Genomic DNA, 22,848 nt, shown 5'->3' with positions numbered 1-22,848 from the left:
GGCGGCGGGCTGCGGGGAGGAGGGGCTCAGGACGGGTAGGGGGGGGCAGGCAGGCCGCGGGGCGGGGGCCGGGCCGCAAGGCGGGCTGGGGCTCTCCCCGCCGCCCCCTGGCCAAAACGCAGCCTGCCCCTGCCGCCTGTTCTGAAGGGATCCGGGTTTGCCCTTCCCGCCTGCTTCCAACCACAACATCGGCTTCCCTCCCCTCCCCTTCCCTTCCTTTCCCTGGGGTGTACCAGTCATGGCTCTGCAGCTCCTTCCAGCCAGACGGAACGAGGTGGCTGCCAGGGTAGAGCGTTAGCCCCGAAGCCTGAAGTAGACGTGTCCTTCACCATTGGAATGGCTTCGGAGGAAGCCGGTGCTGAAGGTGCCTGACTCCAGCAGATGACACTCTGCACGTCGGGCCGTGGGCAGCAGGCCCGTGTGTTCAGAGATGGATCTTCCAGCATCGTTGTCGCCTGCACTGGTGTTTCTCCCATCTTTCCCGATGCCCAAATTGTGTATTTTTGCATCGCGCCCTAGCCGGCCACAGGATGGCCCCTTGTGAAATAACTGGGTTTAAGCAGCAGGTATTAACTTTCCAAAATCATCCCTGCAAATGGAAATTTCTTTGGCAACCTCATCAGAACAGTCAAAAATGAATGAGCAGACAACTGAATTAATCTGCCTCCACCTGGGAAGGATGTATACTTTACCACTGTTCTATGGAAACAGAACTTCAGTTTCCAGAGCCATTAACCACAGCTGTTACATTTCATCCAAAAATATCTAACGGGCTATGAAAATGGGAAGTACATAGCTTTTTACTGTTTTCATTTGTATACCTTGACAAGTGTATTAAGTCACAGGCTGATAAAAAACACTGAGACTTCCATGGTATCATTCTTTCTGACTGACTGTTCACATTACTCTGATTTACAAAAGCACTTTGATACCACAATAGGAGCCTCTTCATATCTCTTTTACATTCAATGTTGACCTACTTTCTCTATGTCCTCTTTTACCTTCACCCCTTTAGATGTCACTTTGCTTCTCAAAAGGAATCCTTAAACGCCTTTGACCTCTTGCTATGGTATCTTTTCTAGTTTATCTTTAGATTTCTTCATGTTCTCCTTTTCTTTTTGATCACACCAAAGGATTACAGACACCGAGCGGCTCCTTAGGTGGGAATTTTGAATGAGACTCTCTGTAGCTTATTCTGTAGAGCACACCAAAGTTACAACTGCTCTGTGGCTCAAAATGCTTTGAAGGGAAAATGATTTTAAAAAGCTCAGGGGTCTGACCCAAAGCCCACTGACATCAGTAACCTGCCATGGACTTTGGTGAGAATTTGGAGCAGGAACTGTATTTCATTTAATGAACTTTATCACATCCTTTAAATTATTATTAAAAAAAAAAAAAGTAGAAAACAGTTCGGTAAATAGCAGTCATGAGTACTCTCCTGATTAAGTTGTAAACAGGTTCAGAAAATGTCACCAGCCCACACAGGCACAGCTACTGGAATCTCCAGTGAGGAAAAAGGTCCTCAGTGCACAGTCACATCTGTAATGATGCAAGCTGCAAAGCATAAATAATAAAAATAGTACCTTGTAAGACTTTGTGAACAACGCAAGATGGGTGCGTGCAACTGCAGGAAGCTCTCTAAACCTGGGTACAGCGTGCCCGCCTGGGTGACGCTGGAGCCACCCGGCCCCAGCAGGAAGGACTGTAAGCATGGGGCTCACTGCTGTGCCCCACAAGGAGAAGCCCCCGCTTCTCACTCTGGCAGCACAGTCCGGCTGGGAAAGCTCTCCGCAGCTTGGGAAGGAGCAGCCTGGTCTGTCAGTGGAGGCAGGAAGGAGAGGAAATAATGAAAGCAATTCCCTAGGAGATGCTGAGTAGAAAAGACCTTTTGACCTGACTAATGGCTGACATACGAGACTCATGTACAAGATCGATTGCTTGGAGAATGGGGAAGGGTGCCTGAGCCATACGCCTGCCGGGAAGACCACAAAACCACCGGGCCTGGGGAGCTGCACGGGGCTTGGCGTTTGAGAGGAGGGCGCTGGATTGCTTGGTAGGAAGCAAGAAGCTTAATTTCACATGGACACTTTTCAGGCTTGATAGGCTTTGATGCTAGCAGTAGATGCTAAAATGTTCTCATACAGTCTGAACAGGACTTTCATATTTGATAGCTAGATAATGGGGCCATGGATGCATTAAAAATAGAGTGAAGTCCTGTCTATCTTGCTATTGTGCCAGTGGCTTCAGGGCAGCAAGGATTTAATTCAAGTCAGAATATAAAATTATTTGCCTGTAAAAAGCGGTGAAAACATAAAATATCCTTTTAAAGATGAATCATGTCGTAAAAGCCTATCTGTAAAGCGAACACCAGAAAATGAAACCACGGGGCTTGATTTTGCTTTTGCCAAAGTTGGTGTGACTCCTGCTTCTGATCTGAAAGGCAGGAGGACTATCTTCCTCCCAAAACGTTGAGTCACACGGTTGTAAATCTGATGAAAAGCCTCTTGCCTGCAACCCAAACCTTAAGAGAAGACGGGGGGTTGGGGTGGAGGGGGTGGACGGACGGGGACGGACACGGACGACGCAGGGACGGGCACGGGACAGATTTGACTCATCGCCCTCCCGGCTGGGCTACAGGGGTGCGATCGATGCCTTGTGCAACCTCCCGGGTTTGGGGGGGCGGGGGAGGAGGGAGGGCACCCTGTTACACAAAACAGAAGTGGTGCTCGGCTTTTTTTTAACTGATTCTCTCTTTTTTTTTTTTCCCCCCGAGTTGGAAATGAGGGGAGCGGGGAGCACGAAGACACCCCGGGGGGGGGGGGGGGGGGGTGGAGCAGGGTCCCCCCCTGCGTCCCCTCCCTCCGTGCATCTGACACCCCCCCCCCCCCCCCGCTTTGCCCCTGTACAAACACAAAATTTAGGCTCCGACAGACCCAAAATCGCCGTCGCTGTTCCGGCGGGGCGGCCCCGCTCTGGCGGGGCGGTCGGAGCGGAGGGGCGGCTCTTCCTCTGCAAACTTTGCTTTTCCCCTCCCTCGCTGCCGTTTTCCCTCCTCTCCTCTCCTCCCTGCCCCTCTCGGCTCCCCGACGGCGATGGCTGAGAGGCCGGGGAGCATCGGGGGAGCACCGCTGCCCTCCTGGTCCTTGCCCGGTCCCCGCGGCCGCTCCCAAAGCGACATCTCCTCCTTCTCCTCCCGGAGAACCTGCCTGCTCCGGTCCAACGTGGGCGGCTCAGGTAAGGGGGAGGGAGGGGAGGGTCCTTGCGTCCGAATTTCCCCCCCCCCCCCCCGAGCTGAGCTGAACCGGGGAATTTAGGAAAAGACATCCTCCTCCACACCCTGTCCTGCCCTCCCAGACCTTGGACTGTCACCTCTTGGTGGCCAAAGTGTGGGTCCCTGGTTTACGGGGTGCTTGAGCTACCTACCCCTCGAGATGATGTTTGTCAGCTTCCCAGGTTTTCATACTCGCGCTTTCAGGTTTAAACGAACTCCAGTAAACGGACAAGATGATGTTCATCAAGTTCCTGGATGTTCCTACCTGTGTTGTCAGGTTTAAATGAATCCCAGTAAAGTCGTGGGTACCCACCCGTTCACTGAAGCATCTCTGACTGCGAGGGCAGAAAAGCCCCAGGAAGGCTTCAGGGTGTGTTGCAGGGAAATCAACACTCCTCATCCTGCTACTTCATACTATACACTTCAATTGCGTGTTAAGATTTTACCTTATGCACTTATATCTCCTTTGGGTTTTTCATTAACAGGCGAGGCAAAAAAACCCGTGTGAGTCACTATCCCACCGTCCTCCTTCAGGAGGCAACTGCTGCAAGTGCACACGGGATGATTTGGGGGTGGCAGCTGGCCCTTCGGGACAGAGTAGGCTTCCTGCAGAATTTGGAGTAGCTGTGCTGTGTAAAAGGAGAGGAAGTGAGAGTCCTAGTTTACAGTGCAGATATTTGAAAGTGGCCAAAGTAAAATAAATACATACGCGGTTGGGCTATTCTTTACTCGGGCTGTTTCCTGAGGTCGGGTATTAAGGAAAATGAAATTCTTTCTGGTCTCCATACTGCTGAGCACATTTTGAAAGTGTGTGTTCGCTTGGTTGCAAATTAGCCCTGCTCTACTGACTAAAACAAGACTATAGGCACATACGTCCCTGGCGATGGAGGTATTTTGGATGCACTCCTACACTCTGCTGCACAGAGGTACCCGTGAACCAAACGCCATCGGGGAAGCTCCAGAGTGCACTGAGAGAACTCCTCTGCTGCAGCACAAGTAGGACAGCGCAGCGCGTGGTCGGGTCTGCAACGGACCAATGTCCTCTTATGTTTGCTGCTCAGGGAGTGTTAAGATGAAGCAGACCACTTGCTTGGGAAGTTCAAATATATGGCTATGCCAGCCTGATGAGGAAAGAGGGAGTGAAAACTTGCTTAGTCACATAGGAGCAAGTAAATTCAACTTGTGGGGTCAGAAGCTGCAAGCAAAAACAACTCTACGTCCCATTTTCTGCATCATTTTCTGCTCTACTTTTTTCCGTGTCTACTTAAAAGTTACGCTGAAGGATATTTGGGACAGGGAGGAGGTCCCAGTGGTTTGTGCAAATCAGAAAGGACTGCTTTTAGGTGCAAGGTGTATTTCAGCACCATCTGGAAGAGTGCCGCATGAACAATGCGCTATGACTTGATGTGTACATGAGGTGCCCTAATGTGGGTACAGAGGGATTGCCACAGAGATTGACAAGATTGAGACTATGTCAATGTCAGCCTACGTTGGTGGTTAGCTTAACTACAAAGACTACTAACAATCAGCTGAGTTCATTACAAGAGACTGGCAAATCCAGTGGAGGTAAAACGATGGTGTTCTCAAAGTTGTGCTGTTATTTGTCATTTACACAAAATTTAGGCCTCCCTGTTGCTCTTCTTGATTTTTTTCTTTTAATTTTGAGGATGTGCTTCCTGCCAGCAAGTTACAAGAGTTGCTTTCTCTGGTTTTCATTTTTTTGACATCTTTTCTTTCATTCTGTATTTTCTCCATTGCTGTTTCCTGTATTTTTTTTCCAGCTGCTCATGGGGCACAAAAAAAATACTTACGTGCTGCCACTCAACTGTTGAGTCCCTCTTTAAAAAGGAAAGTATGCATTAAAGATGCAACACTGTTTAATTTTTAATGTGGTGGTTAGAGAATTGTTTTTATACTGAGATGCCATTAAAATAACCTGCTTTTTCATTCCCCCACTAACCTAGAGAACAACTGTAACGAGGACAGAAAGGTGAAACACTTAAAGAAACAATATGAGCCTTATTATTATTTTGGCTTCCACCTCTTGCTCTAGCTGCACCATTTGGTTAATTTAAAGTAGGTCACTCATTTACATCAGATGTTACCTGTGCTCCAGCTGCTTCATTTTGAAGACAACAATTAGCATTTTAAATAACCTGTAAAATGTTTGCTTGCTGCCTGTTCCTGGAGTGATTCACTTGCAACTGTTGAAGTCTCAAGTTGCAGTTTCTGTTGCATATTTGTCTTCTTTTTCTAGACCCTGATGCCAGTTGTGCTGAGAAGCCGATATTGTCTCCTCACACTCCATCAGTGATGGGTTGGTACCACTATAGATAGTTCACACTGTCATTTATTTTACTGCCTTCTGATCTACCATTCTCAATGCAGGATCTGTTAAGAGGCAGTATTTGCAGAGACCCTTCAAGCTAAGGGAAATATAATAGCCATTCTAAAAGCAGCTTTGGCTCATAAAACGCATCTGTTTGTTATTCCAGGTCAGTACTGTGTGTATCCCGATAGTAGAGTCAGGCTGGTCGGGTGGTCCCCATGTTTATGCTGCCCGTGCTTTCTTCCCCCCCACTCCTTCCTCTGCTGTTATCGAATGCTGAAAGTACCAACTTCCTGGTATCACTTTACAGCATCTCACTTCATCAGCTGCAGTCCAGTTTGTGAGGACAGTGTATTTTCAGGTTTTTCTTCTTAAAGCTGGCCTTTTCTTTTAGGGTCGGTGGTATATTACTTAACTTCCTTCTCTGGGCTGTCACCTCACCCGTCGTTATATCAGGCCTTTGCCTTCCAACTCTTTTTTCTGGTAAGACCCTGTGAAGAATAAGGTGGTCCGCATCCTCAGTAAGGGTTACATGGTCTAGACTTTTGATTTAGACCCTGAAAAAGTGTAATGTCAGCGAAGTTCAGAGCTTCTGTGGCAGGCATAGCTCGTGCGTCGCTTCAACATCGTGGTACGCCCCACCTGACAACTGGCTGGTTTGCCAGAGCATCTCAAGGAGGCTGGTGAAGAAAAATATATTCTCCTAAAGATTCAGAGCAACACCAGAGCCACTTGAAGAAAGCTGCTTTATTTACATACCTTCAAGCAGCCTGCCATGTTTAGTGACTAGATTTAAACCCACCTTAAAGGTGGATCGAGTTAGCCAAGTTTCTTGATTTGCCCAGCATAGATGGGGACTGAACTGCCTTTGAAACAGAGACCCTGTTCAAATGCTTTCCCAGAACTTCTCAAAAATCTAGATTTGGTGGCTCTGGGGCTGAGGGCAGCTCTCAGCATGAGCGGTGAGCCCCAGGGTGCAGGGTGGAGGGGGAGGTTGCTGTTTCACATCAGCTACCTTAGTGCTCCGGTTGCGAAGCAGCGCCAGCGGTTCTGTTCGTGACAGCCCTCAGTCACCAAACTCAGCTACTGAGGTGCCTGTCCTTTATCTGCCTGTCCACGTAGACAGTTTTCAGTTTGCTCTCCTTTTAGTGTTGTGGTTTTTGCTATACTGCAGCCTTGCATTTTGTTCCGAAGTTGGTGAGGTTTGTGGTGAGGTACATTTTGGTGAAAAGGGAACTTTATTGCTCAGACCAGAAGTCAAAAAACCACCCATTTCTCCACTCTGGGATCGACACTGTTGTATTATTGCAGTTCCTCTCGAGGTCTTACTCTTTAGCAAGAAGTAGAAGTTTCAGATAATTTTTTCCATGGCTGAGAAGTGTACCTTTCAGGTAGAGAGTTGAACTCCTCACGCATGTTTCCATTCCTTTCATGCTTTTTTTCATGCCTGTCTGATCGCATAGGGGGAAAAAGCTACCTGAAAATTCAGACAGCAATTCATCAATACCTTGGGCTATACCCTAGATGTTGGGTTGTGGCAGAGAGTGAAAGGCTGAGTCCAAATCACAGTCCTGCCTCAAAACTTGGACATCCCAGGATTATTTTGGGAACTTTTCGCTAGCAAACTGGTACTTCACAGGTTAATTTATTCAAAAATATAATGAGTACCAGCTACGGTGCAATCTGCTGCTGATTCCAGAAGAGGGTGTGTGAAAAGATGGCATAAAATCCCCCAGTTAAGTGAAAAATTGGGGAACCTTTCATGTAGTGATCAGAGCATCAGAGTGTCTGATGTTGGATGGGAAGAAAATTGATGCTTTTTGGACTTATTTGAGATTTTCATGATTAGAGTGTTCCACTTTGCAAGCTTAACAAACGTCAGATTCTCTTCTTAGCAGACAAACTTTCTGGCTGATGCAAAGGAAATGTTTTTGACGGCTGAAGGTATTTGAGAATCTAGAAAGAGTGAAACCCAAAATACTCTTACTCTAGACATTGACTTGATTGGAGGCATGGAATGGAGGGAAAAAGGTAATTTTTGGGTGGGTAGGTTAAGGTTTTCTTGTATTTCCCTCTATGCTTGTACTCATATTTCCCCAGATGGCTACAGATTCCAGTTTCTTGGCTCTAATTTCTGTATGCACCAAGCAAGGGTCCTACCAAGGTCTATGGGAGTTGAGTTCAGTGTTTGTGAAGAAGACATCAGATGTGCTTTGGGAGGGCGGTTAGAAAGATGGTGTTTTTCACTCCTCGTCTGGGGGTGAGGAGGGAGCAGCCTCATGATGTGGAAGAATGCTCAGAAGTAAAGCAGCTGGTTTTGGTACATTATATGAAGATGTTATGGGAAGAGTTACGGGAAAACATGATTCTCCATTGTATCAAGCAGGACTTGTTTACAACATAAATCAAAGTACAGAATTTTGTAAGAAGCCCAAGGCAGACAATTTGGGGTAGAAAACTATAGTAGAAGTTAAGAAAAATATTCATTTTAGGGGAGTTTAAAAACTGGACTCAACATGAATATGTCATTTGCCAGACACAGTGCATCCTGTCCCTGAGTCCACATTAATATTTTTCCATCAATTTGAAAATTTAAACTCTCAAGAAGAGGCAGCAAGCATAAGCATATGCAATTTGACGTGTGCTTATACAATTGAAGCGTCTACTTCTTTGTGATAATCTGGAAACAAGCTTAGACCATCATCCCATAATGTTAAATCCTATTCTGTTCATCTTTATATGTAAGTTGTAGTTTCAGAATGGCGCTGAGGAAAAATCCATGAATCTTACAACATTTTGTACTGCATACATCGACAAAGTTTAAGTCTGCCTGAAAACTGGTTTAGTTTATAAGATGAACGTGGAGGGAAGAAGCGTGTGCCAGAATATGGTCAGCCATTTCTAATATGAGTTTATGCCATAATGCATATGGAATAAGAATCTGCCTGTTTTATATTGGACAAAAAGTTATTATTCCACACCAGCTCTTGCAGAATAAATGGGGTAGGTTCTTGGTATTAGCCCAGCCTGATTACGTGTGAAAGGGGGAACTGGGAACACTACGGTTTACAAATACAAACCATGTATACTATGTCATTGACACATGACCCAGTTCCTGTGACAACAACTTTACAATCAAATATTCAGACTTGCGCTCAGGATCTAAAAAAAAAAAAAGTATTTTCTAAATGTGGTAATAATCTTCATGGTTGGCTAAGTAGAAATCAGACTGCAAGCATTCGCAGCGTGTGATTTAATGCACGTTTTGCAGCAAGTAATCAGTAGCTGACTGTGTAGCTGACAGCAATCTGTTCAGCATTTTGCTACTGTGTGTGTTCTAGTTTCTCAAGGCCCTTTGGCATTTAGCGCTTCCTGCTGATGTGTGGCTTCTAGCAAGTAACCATTTAAGATCAGACCGCACCTCCAGTATGAAGCCTGAAGAAGTGATCTGAAGAGTAGCTGAAGAAAACTTTTTACTCCTCCTCATGCTGAATGTAAACAGCTTGTTCCAAAAAAGCATTTGTTTTGGTTTTAAAACCTAAACATTTAATCAGTCAAATCCATCGTTAGCATAAATCATTTATCTTTCTTCTCCACCCCCTGCCTCCTGTTCTTTTTGCTGTTATTTCATGAAAAAGCAGGCACTACTTAAGGTCAAAGGGCTGGGGATAATTGGCAGATTTTTCAAAGATTGGTGAAGAGCTTACATTTTTATTTATTTTTGCTTTTTGAAGTCAGAATCTTTTCAGTGCCAGAAATCCTGTAGGATTTCAGTTTTCAGTAACACCAGTATTAGTCTTGCTTCTGAATTTTTAGTAGTTCTCATTGAATATGCTTTAGCATAAGGCAAAGATATCTTCATCTTTTCTTTTTTGTTTACTTCCCCCACACACACACCATTTTACCTAGCATGTTGCTACTTTTAACAGATGCAGAAGTTAGTTTTTCTCAGGTACAAATCAAGTGGCACAAAAGGGAAAATACCTAGAAGAAAATAGAAAATCCCGACTTCAGTGTTCTGAGTTCAATCACTTTTCACTCGATCTTTGAAATTGTCGGTCTTAAAACCCACCACAAGAAGGGATGCTCTTGCTTTTTATTCATGTGGAAAGCACTGTGATCTTCCTGAAATGCAAGCAGAGTTTGTAGGCAGTCAACACTTCCCTCAGTGGTGAGCTGAGAAAACTTGTTCTGCATCAAACAGTTTTGATGCAAACGGTACTTTTCAGATGTTGCGTTGTATAAATTCTACAAGTGCCTTTAGTATTGTTAGGATTTTTGAGTTTGAGCTGAAAGGCAGAAGCAGTGAAATATTAGTAAATTTTATCAGTAACAGGTATTTAGGATAATGGGCTTAGACACGTCAGCACTGCATTAATAAAGCCTGAAGCTTCAAAGCTGCTGCCCCATGCAAGTCTGCCATGCTCTCAGGTAGAGGACTTTATAACAGAATCGAGCTAAAGAGCAGCTTAAATCACTGCGTGCTTTGGTGGTAAGACACTTTCTTACCCTCTCTCTTCTCTCTCATGTTTCTTAAATATTTCTGGCACATTCTGGACTGCCTTTCCCGTTTCTCATGTTGTTGTTAAAACCGCTTGGCCACATTCAGAGAATAACAGGGCTGAACAGTGGGAGGCTGGGAGGGAGATGGGGAAGAGGAAGTCTTCTACTGGAGATGGCAATGTGGCGACTCTTCACATGCTAAACTACTGTGTGTAAATGGCTTCTCTTTGGAATAATGATCATATTTTTTGCTTATTGTCTCATTTTTCAGAAAATGTAGCATTTAATCATTATTTTTAATTAAGCGTATTTTACAGCTCACACTACATTTTTTAATGTTTTCACAATTTACAGCATCAAAAAGAAAAACTTGTTTGGGGAGAGTGGACTCCTATTAAAAGCAGCTGCTTTTTCTTCCCCTTCAACTTCAGACATGACTTCAGCCTTGCGCACAAATTGTGTTGGCTCCCACTTGGGGAATTTGGCCAGTTGCACAGTACCACACGCTATTTCTGTTAGCTGGATGCATCAATCAGTAGCTCAGTTTTGGCACCTTTACCCAAGTCATTCCTACCCAATCTACACTGGAAATAGAAGGCACTCATCCCTCTCTTCCTTTCACCCTCTCCCCGCTCTTTCAGTCCCCTCTCCCCTACTAACTTCTATCTTCTCCACAGCTTCCAATATATCTCATTTATATTGTGTTGATAACCTACATACCACTTTTGATGATCCTCTGTCTAGGTCTGGCTGGGTATGTGTTAGGTTCGGTCCTGCCCACTCAAGTCTGATGTGCACCAGAGCTTCCCAGATGTTGGAGGCTCTTTGACCCCAGAGACTGAGATGTGAATGGATTTGGAACCTGCAAATGTTAAGTTTGACTGTCGCAGGGAGATAAAGGTCAGAATTTGTATAGGCAGAGCGGAGATTCTTTCAGTTTTAAGAATTCATTGGGATGAGAAAAAAAAGATCTCTTAAAATTTGAATAAAAAGGGTTGTCCAATGTCAGGAATGGAGAAGTGCTTCAGAGCTTTTTTAAGATAAAGCTTGGCACAGTGGTGAGGATCAGGAAAAGGCTGAACTCTGGCATAATCTCTACATTATTTAAAGTTGTTAAGTTAGCTAAAGTTCCTTTGAATACAAATGTATCCCGACGAAATAAGAGTTTTGTGAAACAAAACTTTTTTGTAGAAACAATCCTGATTTCAGACACATTTCTGCATTTTCAGGAGAAATATCTGACAAAATTTAAAAATGGTCAATCGTAACCTCAAAAAATTAGTCTAAGGTTTTTAGAACTTTTCATCATATGAAAATTTAATATAGGAGGTTATTTTCTTCTAATTCGGGGAGCAGGAACAGGAATGAAGGCAGCAGAGAAGTGTCAGAATTTCCCTGGCACAGAAATGTGGTTAGTCTAAGGGACCCCATCCACCGAGACAGGGCAAGCGTAACCACTGCCACTTGCTTTGTCATGGCTAAATCATTGGATATCAAATTGTCTAAAGATTCAAATGCCTTCTTGAAAGGATAAGGATGTTCAGTATTTTATAGAACCAGACCCTAAAGAGCAAGTTGACTGTGTGTGTTTGCTTTTTCCATTTTGGGGGGAGAATCACAGCTTTTAAGATACATCTGTATCTGTGACTAACATACACAGTACTCAAGAAAATTACAGGCACCGAGTAGAATTGGTGTTGAGGTATTGTTTTGTGTCAGCTTCAAGCACAGTAAAGAAGGGGTTGCAGTGCATTTAGAGTTGAATGTGTCCTAATTGCAGGTCGCCTTTGTGTTCAAACACAGGCAGCTCTATTTAAACTTTGTAAGTGAAAGGATAATTAGCAGTCATCTGCTTGCCACTTTTTTATTTCCTCTGTTGCCCAGTGTCAGGGCTGACAGTTAAAGTTAGTGGTTTAAACCACTGATGAAACTGTGAACTTTTTATCTCAAAAAATATGAGTGCTACCGAAGCGCAGCGTGAACAGGCAGCATCTACAAGACATAGTTCTGATTATTTTTTTTCTAATTATAAACAGTTTTGGCACGCTCAGAAGGGTCAGATTTGAAATAAGTAATTTTACTCACACAGCCAGAGCAAGTGTAATCCATCAGGGACCAGTGGACATCCCAAGTCATGGTATGAACTGCTCTAGCCCCAAGGACAAAGCATGGCATGCTGCTTTCGTTACTTGTGCTAGAGGCACCTCTCTCTGTTTCTCTCAACTCTGCATCCTTAGGAGTGAGCCGAGAGGGAGAGTTACAGCTCCCCAGCGGCACAGCATCTTTCTTCCAGCCTTTTGACTTTTGAGCGCTGAACTTTTTAAAAAAATAATGATGTCTTCCTGCTAATGCCTTGCTGCAAACAAAACTGAATGGCAATATTTCACACCGTGTTTATTTTAGTGAATAGCAAATCCAAAAAATGTGCTGCCACCCAGCTACTTAAGTCTTTGGAAACACGTCTGCTATGAATTTTGCCTTATTCTTTGGAAGTGGAGATAAACAATAGCTTTTGATCTGCAAATAGCAAAAATTATTTTGGGGAAAGATTTCCAGAGGATTGGTGCAGTAATTTTCAGAGCTTTCTATTATTTATGTAGTCAATTTGGGATTTGTCTGACGGAATCTTCACAAGGTGAGCTAGTAAACGTATACGTGATTTTGTAGGTGATTTTGGCTCACAAGCCAATGGCGCCCATTTCGCTCTGTGGTATGGATGTTTATCGCTGGGCACGTGGTACACGGGTGCGTTGTACTACAGCTTGTGCGTTTAGTGTTCTATCAGAAACAGCATCTGAAAGCTACACCCTTGCAGTGCAGGATCTGCCAGGCCTGGAGGGAAACGGCAGAGTGAATGACTTTCTTTCAGCTCTAGGACTGAAAGGCTTTGGGGGGAGCCTGGGGCTTTGGCTGTGCTGCCTGCCCTTTTTTGGCTCTGCGTCAAAGACCTCTCCAGATCATCACCAGACCCTGGAAGAAAGTTCCTCCCCTTGCAGCTTCCATGAGGACGAATAAAGCCTTTCACTCGGTGCCTGCCGTGGAGGCAGCACCAGCAGGTAGGCAGCTCCGCAGGTTGGCCCGTCCTTGGGTGAGGGAAGGCGGCACGCTGTCATGAGATCGCAAGGTAATTGCCTAATAGCAAGTTAGGTGTTACTTTGAAGTCGCTCTTAATTCGAGCTGGGTTAAGTAAAATGCAAATGAAAGCACTTTTTTTACAAAGTCTAAAATAACACAGTTGCCCGTCTTTTAAAAAGAGAAAGGAAACATCACTGACAGAGTGAGCACTGGCAAGACATCTGTAACCAGTCTGCTGAATTCAGGGGCAGAAAGACCCATCAGACGTAGCCTTGGTGTCAGCGGTTTAAGTAAAGATTTTCTATACTTCTTTTCTTATGTCTTCTATTAAGTTTTTAACAATATCGTCTGTTTTAGATGGTTTTGCACTTTGGTGGAATTGTCGTAATTTATTAAAATTAGAAATTATCTGTTGCAGGCAACACACGAGTTGGTATCGCATAAATTCTTGGCGAGTGAAAGTAACTCGGTGGAGCGTACAGCTTTATTGCATTATTGTGTAAACTCTGTGGGGAAAAAGACATTTGTGCCACTCACTCTAGGCCAAGATTGGAAAAGTGCTGCAAGCACACGAGGGGACATGTGCAAAAGAGGTTTCTCGGGAGTGAGATTTATTGGGTTGGGTTGGGGAATAGTCTCCCAGGAGGAACAGTGAAAGCTACCCTGCTGGAAGCACTTAAGACCAGAGCTGGAAGCTCATTAGAAGTAAGTGAAAAGAAACTGTTTTTCAGTGGCAGTGAGCAGGGTCTTTTGCGGTTGGGTTTTTTTTTTATTGCTCTGTGTTTAGGCCAAGTCAGAAGTGACAGTGGGGGACGTTGGACTGAGCGTACAAATCACCCACCTGCACCAGACACGCTGGACTAAGGAGATAAAGATGGATCTTGCTTTTTGGCTGGACAGAAGAGCCACATCTATGTCCCCACATCTGTGGCAGGGTGTCCTCTCCACCTCCTTTAAAAGCAGAGGGGAGCGAAAGAGATTGGGACGGAATTCTCCCAATCACCAAAGAAATAACCAACAATATGATAAGTGAAATGAAAGGGCACAACCAAAGGAAATTCTCCTTCCGTATGTTGATAGGAGTTATGTTACAGTCACTTTTAAACTACACTTAAGATAAAGATATATTTCGATGAGTTTAGGTGAATATTTAGATGAATTCTAGGTAATGGGGTCTTGACAGTGAGAAGTCCATCAAATAAACATGTTTTGTCTGCCTTCTAGGTCCATTGCTATTTTTAAAGAAATAATGCCAAGGAGATTTTAATTCAGGCACTAATTAGTGAAGTGAATTCTAATAATTATTAGAACTCCATACTTCTGCCCCAGTGAATTTGTCTCATTTATATATATCCCATAGAGGAAATAAATCCCAGAAAACTAAACTTCGTTCGTATCATGTATGAAGTAAATGAGAGTGGATCCAAAATGTTTTTACACAAACATTGATTATCATAATAATGGGAGAGAGGGAAAAAAATCCAGAAAGAGCTCTGTAAATGGCAAATACGCATCTCTCTCAGACTCAGTATTAGGTGCTTCCAAATATTCACATATATAAGAAGGACCTGAGGTTTAAAATGTGAACAATTTCTGATTCTAATCTTTTAAACATCAATAAAAGCTATCAAAATATGCACACTTTTCAATAGTCCCTAATGTCCATTTGTTAATGGGAGCTTAATCTTTTAGAAACGGAGTTGTTGTAAGAGTGCTTTCATGTTTTGCAGCAATTTGGGTTCACTGTGAAAGTGATTCGGCCAGTGTAATAATTGTACCAAGGAAAAATCAGAAGCCGAGTTCGGTGGCATTTTGTAGATGTCAGCAGTCTGCGGGATTCACTCTGATGCTGAAGACTCCTGCAGTAAAGGCTGGTGTGGTTCAGGGAACCAAATTTCCTTGCTTGTCTTCTAATGGAGTATCTTCCCTCTGTTCTGCTCTGAGGGATGTAACGTCCCTAAGTGGATTGCTCTGAGCCTGGGAATTTCTGTAACAGCACTGAACATTGGCTGAGTCGCATGGATATTGGGCACTGAAATATTCTGCCGTAGAACTGCAGGGCAATTTTTATACGTGCATATTTTATACGTAAAATTGCAGTACAGGTTCTTCTGGTGGGAATTCATGACATGCAAGAGGATGTCAGGTATGCCCTGTCCATAGGCTTTGATAGGTTCTTGGGTATGATGATGTCTGTATATATGAAAAAAAATAATTAACCACCTTCAGTTCAGACCAGTTCATTTAAACAACATTTTTCTAAACCACTGAAATATAAGCATCTAGCTATCAGGCCGGCGGAGCCTTGCTTTCTCTGCTAGAAACTACAGGTACTCAGTCACAGGGAAGGAAGGAACTGATTGGTGGCTATCAGGCATCTCCAAGAGAAAGGCTGAGGGCTGAAGGCTGGCCGTGTGGACCCTCGCTCTGAACGGGGAAGCAGGTTTCCGTCACTGCACTTTGATATTGCCATGGAAGGGGAAAGGGCTGGGCACCCCCTTTCCTTTCCCCCTCCAGCCTGCGCCAATATTTCTCCTCCCATTTCAGTGTATTTGGTGTAGTGTTAGTAGATAATACGGGCATTTTGACTGCTCAGCAAGTGCATTGGGTTTGATAAAGAGGAGGAGACCCAGCACTTTTAGCAGAGCGGGCGTCCTTCAACGGAGCATGCAGCTTGGGCTATGCCAGCACGGTCCAGCCAAGCCGTCGCTGTCACTGCGACCCACCTGAGCTTCACCTTCAGCTGCTGTGCAGCCCTCTTCTTTGAAACGCAGCAGTACGCTGCCGCTGAAGTCTAATGCAGTGTTTCTGGGTTTGTGATTTCATTGTGAGTTCCCAGTGTTTACTACTGTTTTGGTTTGGCTTTTATAGTCACGTTCTCAGCTGTGATTTTTTTTCAATGGCTTCTTTGGTGTTGAAAACTTCTGAAAACATGATCCTGCCATGCCCACACATTCAGAAATTAGGAGAAAGAGACAGAAAAATTTACTGTTTGGTTTGTTGTTTTTTTTTTTTTTTTTTTAATTTTAAATGAAGTTACAATATGCTTTCTATGTCATCCTCGTGTTTCTGGAGGCCTGATTCATGATATTTTTACATTAGTGGCTGTCAATGCTGCTATTGACTTCAAAGGACTTTGGCTCAGGCTGAAATACATCACTGCAGCTTTTATCCCAGGAAGGCCTCTTCAAAACACTTTACGAAGATGAGGTGATCTGAAGTTCAATATCACAGTCCTTTGGAAGGCAAAAGTCCCTTTGGGATCAGACTGGGTATTTTTCAGTTCCAGCCTGTTAAGAAAATCCTGATGTAAGTAGGCGTGAGATGCATTAACACATTTTGTGATTGCCCAGGCTCAATAATGGTCAAAATAAATGTGAGATTGTTTTCCAAAGGAAATTAAACAAGGAGCAAGTAGAGAGCAATTCACAGCAGGTAACATTATACAGCGACTTCTACCTTTTTCCTGTGAAAGCCCTATGAAGGTACACTAGGTGATGTGGGAGTCTCCAGGCATCCCAGCTTCATGCGAGAGGGTCTCCTCTAGGGATGAGAGCTCTGCCTGGGCTCCTTGTTACTTAGGTAAGGGCAGGAAGAGTGGAGGTTGTCCGTGGTGCACAGAGTTCCTCCAACCTATTATGCCTGTCAGTGGAAGTGAGGAGTGTTTTGGCTCCTCTTCTCTGGTGTGAGGGATATTATCTCCCTCCATACAGCTAGTCCTTTTATTAAGGTATCAAAAGGAGTAGGAAGGGCAAGGGGAAATCTAGCAGGAAAAAAGTGCTGACTGAGATAGCAATGGAAAATGGAAAGGGTTTAAAATGTGAAAGATCCCCAAGAGGAACAGAAGCAATTACTTCATTCAATTTTTTGATGGCTTTTTGTTAGTCCCACTATTATGTCCACAAACAGAGCAAATTATTTTTTATCTAGAAAAATCTGTCAATTCTGCTCTGCCTCTTCCACTTTGTCTCCAGCAAACTACCTTTTGGCTCAGCTCCCTCGATTCCTGCTCAGTGGAAAATCTTTAGTCTCCAGATCTTTTGCACTGCAATGCCCACCAAATGTGGGAAAAGTGGGGATGCTCTCCATCTAGCATCAATTACTGCGGGAGCCCATCTGCCTGTGGTGGCCAGCAGAGCTGACGTGTTGGACCCTTACCAGCTCCAGCTCTGCCCTGCCGTGAAGATGAGGAGAATTGTCCATAGGTTGGGATTTTCCAACAGGTCTATGAAGGAGCCTAAAAATACAGATTATACAACATAAACCAGCAAATTAGTAGGTTGGTGGCTTTAAACAATTTGTTTGCATTATAGTAATTACTTGAACAAAGTCTCACTCATGTGAGTAATCTTTTTTATTTTTTTTTCCCATGTAATGAATGTATAAGGTAATGGAGCTTTCTTTTGCTTTTGTTCATGATATTTACTGTCCTATAAGGCCCAACAGCTTTGGTAGCCTTCCTGCTATAAGAGGAGGGAAAAAAGTTGGAGATCGGGCTTTTTGACTTTTGTGAGGATGCTTAGGTTTATCAGTATACGGTCGAAACGGGGTATTTTGCCCAGCCATAAAGTAGGATTAACCCCCTTGTAGCCCCTGTTCTGTTACCTCTTACTTACTCTAGTTATTTTTGGTAGGACTTCAGAGCTAAGAGCATCCTTACGACTACTGCAGCATCTGGCCTCGTCACCGCTAAAGCAGCTTTCCCTGAGCTCAGCAATATACCTTGTAGCGTGTGCTCCCCTCCGTCTTCTGACCCATTTGCTGCACCTCCCGTTATCTATCACCGCCATACGTTTGTTTAGGTGCCTTAACCTCCCCAGCTGCCGAGCTGACTGCCAGGGGACCGACGGCTGGGGGAAAAAAATCTCGGTGGGTGAGAGATTTTGTGTCTCAGGGAGATGCTGCCGTGTGAGGCTGATACACTAGGTGGGGCGGTTGTTATGCTGATCGGCAAGTACCGTCTCTTCGGCGCCGTATTTCTGCCTGGATCACCCACCTGCTCGCAGACGAGAGGATTTGAAATATAGGCTTGGTTATATGAAGTGAGCAGCCCTCCCGCAGCGGAGCTGGTAGATTGCCCTGAGCTGGTTTCGGCTGGGTTCTGCCCCTTCCCGGATGAAATCACGGTGGAGTCATCATTAGTTTCAGTGTCTTTAAGTGCAAACTCAGCTGCCTTTAAAAGCACAAAGCTGGAGTGGGATGGGATGGCATGGCATGGCATGGCATGGCATGGCAGCGTTTTAAATTTCCTGATGGCCCCTCCGCCCTTTTTTAATCCATAAAATGTATATTTAAACAACACAAAATGTTATGATCAGCCGTTGCTCTTCCCTCAGCCAAGGTAATGCTGCACGCTTGGCACTATCGCTTGTGCTGGTGAAAGTGGATCTCCTTGTAGTATTGATTCTGCTGTACTTTGGTCGGGGGCTTGCGGGTTTTGTATCGATCTGTCAGAGAAACTGCTGAGGAGCAGGTGTGCAAGATCTGTTGTCTGTGTCGGCTGGGGACTAATAGAAGCTGTTATTCTTTGCCAGCAGCCTGTTGCACACCTGGACATTGATTCATTATGAGAGAAGTCGGCTTTAATTAGAGCCAGCTTTTCCAGTATTTGTACAGAGTGCTTTGACCCCGGTCCACAGCAAGTTCATAAAGGCAGACTGTCAGGCTGAGTTCATTTATTATGTAGTCTTCTGAAAAATAAACCATTAAAATAATTGGACTAAAATTTTTGTATGTGCTGAACCCGAAATAGTCTTTTCTAAAGCAAAACTCAATGGGACCTGTAAAATGTGTTCAGAAATACACATCCAGACCTCCATTGGCATTGCGCATTGAAGTAGGTATGGCTTACCTTGATGTTTTCCTGGCCTGCTAGAGATTTAGACTTGATGTATGCAGCTCCAAGGGCAGATGTAGAATCCCCTGACTGGTCTGAAAGAGCCTGAAAACAGGAATACCTTCTCCCAGCCTGAAAACCCCATCATTAGAAAGGTTTTCCCCAGAAGCCTAGAAGGGAGATATCACTCATTCTTTCCAACCTCAAAACAATTTTATGGCAGTTTTCCTTTTTTCTTTCTTTTTTCTTGGAGGAGGAGGGCCTGTGACTGTATTTCACAAAAAACACCCCAGTAATGTTAAGTAGTTCATATACAGTTGATAAGTATCAAAGATAACATCAAAGCATTCATGTATGCCAGTACATGTGCAACAGAACTTTTTTCTATATGAAATAATAGAAGTATAGACACTAGATATATGACTAAGAGTAAGCTAAAGCAATTTTCCCATGCCATATCCTCCAAATAAAACGTGACAAGAATACTCTTACTAAATTATCAAAACATCTATCAATTGTTTATTCAATACTGCCTGAAACAATCATGAAAAGTGACTCAGTGAAAAATGACTGTGTCATTTTATAGAATGTAACCCATGTGCTATGAAATTATAGTATTAAAGTAGTACAATCAAAACCAGAAATCCAGTAAATTACAGCTGGAAGTTCTGGCCACCTCCCACATGGATGTGCAGATGAAAATAAGGGGGGGGAAGGGGGGAAAGGCCCCTTAAAATAGCTCTTACTAGCCAGGTCCCAGCCAAGTACAAGCCTTCAGCAGTCAAAATCTTCCAGTGACCCCCAAGCAGCCATTGCAGCATCTGCAACACTAAGGAGGCAAAGCTCCCTGACTCCACAACACCCACAAGGAATGTTTGGTGTGTTTCAGTCCCAGAATATCCAGGACTGCTTCAGGCTTTCTGAAAGCTTTGGGGCAGGCTGTGTTGCTAGAGCAGGGTGGTGGAAGGTCTTCACGTCCTGGAGTCTGGAGGAGAAGGCATGGTGTACTTCCATCCAGGTCTTGAAATGTGTAGTTGATAATATCCTTATGTCAGGATGAAAAGTGTAGTTGTTTGTTTGGTTTTTTTTTCCTACCAATTTGAAAATTATGCACTAACCTATTTTGGATTCAGATACAAAGTTGACCTAAAGATGCAATAAATATAAGGTGGCCTAATTCACTGCTTGTCGTAGCCTTAGGACAACGTAGTATCTGAATGCTTCCTTTTAGGTTAACTGTTCAGAACACTTCTGAAGCGATTTAGTTCTTGATTTGGACATAAAAGCCTGTGGGAGATGTATAGTGGAGAATCTACATGTTCTGGCTAAGCACATTAGAAGGTTTGCCTATTGCACTTGACTTTTCTTTCATAAAGTAGGAATGTGAAAGTTAAACCTGTAGTAGGAGAGTCTCTTTGTGGACTGGTCTAGTTCAAAAAATGATGTCATTTGTTTAGTTACCTTTAAACATAATCTTTTTTCTTTTTTTTTTTCCAAAAGAAGCATGGCAAATTTAATACAATGTCACAAAAAATCTTAAGTTACTAAAATGTTATAGGACTTGTATAACTGCGCAGCAAACAGCTGGGCTGCATGGCTGATTTCTCACGTGGACAGGCATTAACAGGATTGTTCCTTTAATTTTTGTGGGCTCATTGAAACATGCAGGGCCAGCACAGTCTTCTCTATCAGCTGCATCTCTGCCACGTCATCTTGTAAAACACGTGACAGCAGCTTGAGAGCTTGTACCTCTTTAGCTGATTTTTTTTTTGTCTTCATCATAACTTAACGTTGTTTTCTCCCCCTGTATTTGCTGGGCCTCTCTACGGGTCTTGTGCTTAGCGTGTAGGGTTCCACCATCCCTAACAGCCCTCACTCAGCCAAGCAGCTGCCTTGGCCTGGGTTGTCCATGCCGCTGCGCAGTGGAGGAGCTGAGCTTGCTGCATGGGCCCAGGGCACCTACATTGGTGGATGACCTTGGCTCTTTGGGAGGGTGTTTTGCACATCACTGTTGCTTGACGGTGTCCTGGTCTCAGTGTGGTGTTTTATAGCAAAAGGTGGAGACCAGTTAGATTAAAATTCATCCCAGGAAGGTTCCAGAATGAGTTGTGTCGAACTATTGGCAAGTACTTAGAAGACAATAAAGTCAGTAACTAAATGGGAGTAAATGTGTGGTAAATCCATTTGATTTTCTACTTGTGGGGGGCTAAGTTGCCTAGGGAAGGAAAACACTAAATGTATCTTGATTTGATATATCTTGACATCAAAAAGGTTTTGACACTGTTCCACAGGACTGTGTTTTAGACATAAGCTGAGGAAACATGGGCTAGATGTAATCTCCATGAAATGGGTGTAGAACAGTGATAAATTGCTCTCAAAAATATTTGTCATCAGTAGTTTTCTGTCAGACTAAAAGGGCATCTCAGGCAGGATCTTGCAGGGGGCAGTCCTTTGCCCAGGTCTACTCAATACTTTTTTTGATTTGAATGTAGGATTTACAGAGTACCCTTGCAAAATTTTCAACTATTACCAAGCCAGGAAAGTTGCAAGCACTTAGGAGGACAGGACTAGGAGTCAAAACGGTCTTCACAAATTCAAGCAAAGAGGTAATACGGCTTTCTGTCAATTGGCATATTCCTCCCTTGGTCTGGTTTTCATATAACCACAGCACACAAAGAAAGCATTATCGAAATCCAGGTAAAATTCCAAAGCTCTTGAGAGGTTAATCACTGTCAAGTAATTTATGCCCGATGCTAAGGTTTTGTAAGGATTTAAAATAAAGGTGTTTGAAAAAATGCTTTGGAGCAATGCTGAAGGTACCACATAGAAATATACCATTTCAAGGTTTCACCAAAATGCTTGGGGTTTGGGGATTGTCAGACTTGAAGACTGTGGCCTGAGAGGGCAAGTGGAGAGCAGAAGGTGCGGGAGGTTCAGACTGCATATGGTGGTGCCGTATACCCACACTGCTAAACTGAAAGCAAATTAGAGGAAGGGAATTACTGAAAGACAGCATGCCTGTGCTTGAAAACCAAGACGGAAAATGGGGAATAAAAGAGGAAACAATCTTCATTGTAATCCCATTGTCCATGCTGACCTCAATGACAAAAGAAAAAGATATCAGCAGTGAAATAATCAGCTATTTCAAATTCATTACATTTTAATAATTCAAACACTATTAATAATGCAAGTAAAAAGAATATTTCAAATATATTTTTGTCAGGGTCCTTCTGTAATGTTCTCTTCCTCAACGAAGCAAAGCAGCTTATACTTTTCACCACCCTGCAATGTAAAGAGAAGGGCAGCATGGCTCTAAAATACCTAACTGCCTTTTGCAACAGCTTTAATGAGCTTTTTCATATTGCTCTCAAGAGGGCAGCTTTCCCTGCATTTCTAAATATGCTCTCTGGGCAAATTCAAGCAGCATGTTCCTGATGAAACTTTGTTATTTTTAGAAGGAAACAAAGCAGGATACATCATTTCCCCTCCTACACCTTTGTTGATGCTTTCATATAAAGACCTGTGTTCAGAAGTTAATTACAGCATCCTAGATTGCACACCAAATAGGCACTGCAACTGCAAGTGGGTGCTATTGTAAAGGGAAAAGAAAAGGAACAATGCCGTACAAATGCCGCTTTGGAGTTCTTTTTACGTCTGATTACCACCCCAGGAAAACAGCGCTGACTTGTTTGACATAAAAGGGATTAAACTGCCTCGCATGACACCCAGGGAATGGATGCCCAGGTGAAAGGCATGTTGGAATAAACCGGGTATTTGGGGTAATAGCTGAGGAAGGAAAGAAATAACACAAGCCAACTTGTCATGCGTATTTTG

The sequence above is a fragment of the Vanellus vanellus genome, assembly GCF_965231255.1.
Source record: "Vanellus vanellus genome assembly, chromosome: 3".
Taxonomy (NCBI): domain Eukaryota; kingdom Metazoa; phylum Chordata; class Aves; order Charadriiformes; family Charadriidae; genus Vanellus; species Vanellus vanellus.
Note: the sequence above shows the minus strand (reverse complement) of the source record.